This window comes from Schistocerca piceifrons, chromosome 4 (assembly GCF_021461385.2).
Source record: "Schistocerca piceifrons isolate TAMUIC-IGC-003096 chromosome 4, iqSchPice1.1, whole genome shotgun sequence".
NCBI lineage: Eukaryota > Metazoa > Arthropoda > Insecta > Orthoptera > Acrididae > Schistocerca > Schistocerca piceifrons.
This window is the reverse complement of record NC_060141.1, coordinates 150,389,604-150,394,838: the sequence shown is the minus strand read 5'-3', so window position 1 is coordinate 150,394,838 and position 5,235 is coordinate 150,389,604. Positions and strand designations below refer to the sequence as shown.

Below are 5,235 nucleotides of genomic sequence, written 5' to 3'. Positions count from 1 at the left end.
CTAGAAGAAAATCTCCTATAATGATATGTCTGGCAACCAATGGCTCATGTCATCTGCTTGTCACGTAGAAGTAGACGCTACAGGGAAGTAGACGCTACAGGCAGTGCTGTGTGTGGCTACCATGCGTCCCAGAACATCCTTCAGATCTTCTTCGCAGTGAATCATGCAGTCTTTCAAAAACACCTGGCTCCATTCGGATTGCGTCGCATGCATGGGTCACAAGTTCGGTACGTTTGCACATTGTCACAACGAATAGCAAAAGAACTACTGACTCATGGCACGAATAGCTCTGTACATTGAGGTTGTTGACCTTACAGAAAGACGACGATGTGGTTTATGTACCACGGAGCAGACGTTACAGAAGCGTGTGAACAACACCTGTGACGCAGTTCGAATGGAGTCATGTGCACCTGAACGAGTGCGTGATTCACTGTGAAGAAGTGCTGAAGGATGTTTTAGCCTGTAGCGTCTACTTCTACGTGATAGATGAGGACAGATTGCGCTACATCTCTGCAGGTATTGGTTTCTCGACATATAATTATAGGAACGTTTCTCGTAATTATTATTTTTATTACTGAGGGTTGTTTGTTCATTCAGTATGTATTGTGGTTGTTCTTTGGAGGCGCTATAAATTCCAATTTCTTTTAGAGTCCATTAATCTGCCTTTTTCTATCCCATTCAGAGAGCACATAAACGTAAGTGAGATTTGCAGATCTTCATTTGGTGCACAACTACGAAACTCCAACCATAACACCAGCAGCATCTAAGAGATTCTTCTACATCTTGGACGTGGCGCAATAAATGCGTGGGTCCTCTGCAAAACAGTAACGAACAAGAAGATGGAAAGGAAGAAGTCATACTCCAGCTGGCGAATAAATTCAAGGGAACAAAAGGGAAGGAAGAAGAACAGAAAAAAGAAGAGGATACGGGGACAAAATCATCTAGGAATCAGAAGAAGTGGCAAATCAGCCTCTACAAAGTCAACAAGACCAGAGAGAGTCGTGTGTGGAAAATGTGCACGTAAAATAGAAATTACCTGTGTTTAGCGCGCCTAGCAGACTCCAATGACTGGAGTAAAACACACGCGAATATGGTATGAACCGTATATCCTAAATGTGTTTAGAAGGTTTGGCACGTAGTTAACAAATCAGACTTCTTAGCATGGCTAACTACAAATCGGAATGAAATTTTCTTGTTAAAATAAGTAATGTATTAATTATCACGCTAAATTATAATTTTATAACTTGCAAAAAGATAGGGATTAACGTACAATGAAATTAATTTCTTGTTTAAGTCAGACATGAAAATAATTTATGTAGGGTTAAACTTAACCCTTTTCGCCACTTTAGGAATGTCAGAAAACCCGCCATTCTAGTGTTAAAGGAACAGTCACGAAGATCCACACTATTTACAGCATCCTTACGAATAAAAATAATACCAGCTGAAAGGCAGGAACATAAGAAAGTCGGCGCCGTAATTGCTGTTGTTACGGAGGTAAATGAAATGAACTGCTGGCGGCGGCCATGTGTCCTCCAATAGGCAACTGTTTCTTTGTATCCCTTTATTTCGACGTACTTCATAATACTCAGATAAAAACACGATCTTCACCTGCGTCACACAATATGTGGCAGCGCATTACCTGCTTAAGGAACACTGAACAAGTATGGTTACAGGGCACGTCTGGAAGCTAAGCCAAAGACATTAGCTACGGCTATTCTTTGCATCTCACCTACTTAATACTCAGGCTATAATTTAGCTCCCCAACATTCGTACTCAAGACGCAAAACGTGGAAATTATGGGAGGAAATGTGGTAAAGGAGAGAAATGAACAGCAGAACAAATTTAGTGGATGGCCATCCGTTGCGCGTTTTGTTGCTGTCATTTTCCTTGACCTTGAACAAAATGATAACGTCACCAGTCGCACGTACGCACTAAAATGGTAAAATAATGTGAAATGTGATGATTACTGATGAGCAACGAATGTTAATACATTTCATTTAAGCTGCTTTTATTGTCTGAAACAGTCTTCAAGTACACATTTTCAATTCGTTTCGCATGTAATAGACAAAACTCAATATCCAACACAAAATATCACACAACTATAACTTATTCGAACCGTCTAGAGCTCTAGTATACATGTAGTAAAGCATGTCGTTCTACTGTGGTTTCGTGGTGTAGCGGTTATCACGTCTGCTTTACACGCAGAAGGTCCCCGGTTCGATCCCGGGCGGAACCATAAAATTTTAATGTATACTAAATTACGTGCAGCAGCTAAGTAAACTTGGCTGCAACGAAACTATAGTAGTACGGCCATCCACAATCATTTTATTTTCATCAATTCAACAAGGAATTCCACCCAAAATTCCTGAAGTTGTACATCACGCTACGAAAGGATGTTGTTGTTGTTGTGGTCTTCAGTCCTGAGACTGGTTTGATGCAGCTCTCCATGCTACTCTATCCTGTGCAAGCTTCTTCATCTCCCAGTACCTACTGCAACCTACATCCTTCTGAATCTGCTTAGTGTATTCATCTCTTGGTCTCCCCCTATGATTTTTACCCTCCACGCTGCCCTCCAATACTAAATTGGTGATCCCTTGATGCCTCAGAACATGTCCTACCAACCGATCCCTTCTTCTGGTCAAGTTGTGCCACAAACTTCTCTTCTCCCCAATCCTATTCAATACTTCCTCATTAGTTATGTGATCTACCCATCTAATCTTCAGCATTCTTCTGTAGCACCACATTTCAAAAGCTTGTATTCTCTTCTTGTCCAAACTATTTACCGTCCATGTTTCACTTCCATACATGGCTACCCTCCATACAAATACTTTCAGAAATAACTTCCTGACACTTAAATCAATACTGGATGTTAACAAATTTCTCTTCTTCAGAAACGCTTTCCTTGCCATTGCCAGTCTACATTTTATATCCTCTCTACTTCGTCCATCATTAGTTATTTTGCTCCCCAAATAGCAAAACTCGTTTACTACTTTAAGTGTCTCATTTCCTAATCTAATACCCCCAGCATCACCCGACTTAACTCGACTACATTCCATTATCCTCGTTTTGCTTTTGTTGATGTTCATCTTATATCCTCCCTTCAAGACACCATCCATTCCGTTCAACTGCTCTTCCAAGTACTTTGCTGTCTCTGCCAGAATTACAATGTCATCGGCGAACCTCAAAGTTTTTATTTCTTCTCCATGGATTTTAATACCTACTCCAAATTTTTCTTTTGTTTCCTTTACTGCTTGCTCAATATAGAGATTGAATAACATCGGGGAGAGGCTACAACCCTGTCTTACTCCCTTCCCAACCACTGCTTCCCTTTCATGTCCCTCAACTCTTATAACTGCCACCTGGTTTCTGTACAAGTTGTAAATAGCCTTTCGCTCCCTGTATTTTACCCCTGCCACCTTTAGAATTTGAAAGAGAGTATGCCAGTCAACATTGTCAAAAGCTTTCTCTAAGTCTACAAATGCTAGAAACGTAGGTTTGCCTTTCCTTAATCTTTCTTCTAAGATAAGTCGTAAGGTCAGTATTGCCTTACGTGTTCCCGTACTTCTACGGAATCCAAACTGATCTTCCCCGAGGTCGGCTTCTACTAGTTTTTCCATTCGTCTTTAAAGAATTCGTGTTAGTACTTTGCAGCTGTGGCTTATTAAACTGATTGTTCGGTAATTTTCACATCTGTCAACACCTGCTTTCTTTGGGATTGGAATTATTATATTCTTCTTGAAGTCTGAGGGTATTTCGCCTGTTTCATACATCTTGCTCACCAGATGGTAGAGGTTTGTCAGGACTGGCTCTCCCAAGGCCGTCAGTAGTTCCAATGGAATGTTGTCTACTCCGGGGGCCTTGTTTCGACTCAGGTCCTTCAGTGCTCTGTCAAACTCTTCACGCAGTATCGTATCTCCCATTTCATCTTCATCTACATCCTCTTCCATTTCCATAATATTGTTCTCAAGTGCATCGCCCTTGTATAGACCCTCTATATACTCCTTCCACCTTTCTGCTTTCCCTTCTTTGCTTAGAACTGGGTTTCCATCTGAGCTCTTGATGTTCATACATGTGGTTCTCTTATCTCCAAAGGTCTCTTTAATTTTCCTGTAGGCAGTATCTATCTTACCCCTAGTGAGATAAGCCACTACATCCTTACATTTGTCCTCTAGCCATCCCTGCTTAGCCATTTTGCACTTCCTGTCGATCTCATTTTTGAGACGTTTGTATTCCTTTTTGCCTGCTTCATTTACTGCATTTTTATATTTTCTCCTTTCATCAATTAAATTCAATATTTCTTCTGTTACCCAAGGATTTCTACTAACCCTCTTCTTTTTACCTACTTGATCGTCTGCTGCCTTCACTACTTCATCCCTCAGAGCTACCCATTCTTCTTCTACTGTATTTCTTTCCCCCATTCCTATCAATTGTTCCCTTATGCTCTCCCTGAAACTCTGTACAACCTCTGGTTCTTTCAGTTTATCCAGGTCCCATCTCCTTAAATTCCCACCTTTTTGCAGTTTCTTCAGTTTTAATCTACAGGTCATAACCAATAGATTGTGGTCAGAGTCCACATCTGCCCCTGGAAACGTCTTACAGTTTAAAACCTGGTTCCTAAATCTCTGTCTTACCATTATATAATCTATCTGATACCTTTTAGTATCTCCAGGGTTCTTCCATGTATACAACCTTCTATCATGATTCTTAAACCAAGTGTTAGCTATGATTAAGTTGTGCTCTGTGCAAAATTCTATCAGGCGGCTTCCTCTTTCATTTCTTAGCCCCAATCCATATTCACCTACTACGTTTCCTTCTCTCCCTTTTCCTACACTCGAATTCCAGTCACCCATGACTATTAAATTTTCGTCTCCCTTCACTATCTGAATAATTTCTTTTATTTCATCATACATTTCTTCAATTTCTTCGTCATCTGCAGAGCTAGTTGGCATATAAACTTGTACTACTGTAGTAGGTGTGGGCTTCGTATCTATCTTGGCCACAATAATGCGTTCACTATGCTGTTTGTAGTAGCTTACCCGCATTCCTATTTTCCTATTCATTATTATACCTACTCCTGCATTACCCCTATTGGACTTTGTGTTTATAACCCTGTAGTCACCTGACCAGAAGTCTTATTCCTCCTGCCACCGAACTTCACTAATTCCCACTATATCTAACTTTAACCTACCCATTTCCCTTTTTAAATTTTCTAACCTACCTGCCCGATTAAGGGAT

General features: G+C 40.5%; 1 non-coding gene across 1 annotated transcript; it reads left to right on the top strand.

The window, feature by feature from the left end:
- The first annotated feature begins 2,163 nt into the window (after positions 1 to 2,163).
- Trnav-uac lies at positions 2,164 to 2,236 on the top strand. The gene has a single exon. It is a non-coding gene; the product is annotated as a tRNA-Val (tRNA).
- Positions 2,237 to 5,235: the final 2,999 nt, after the last annotated feature.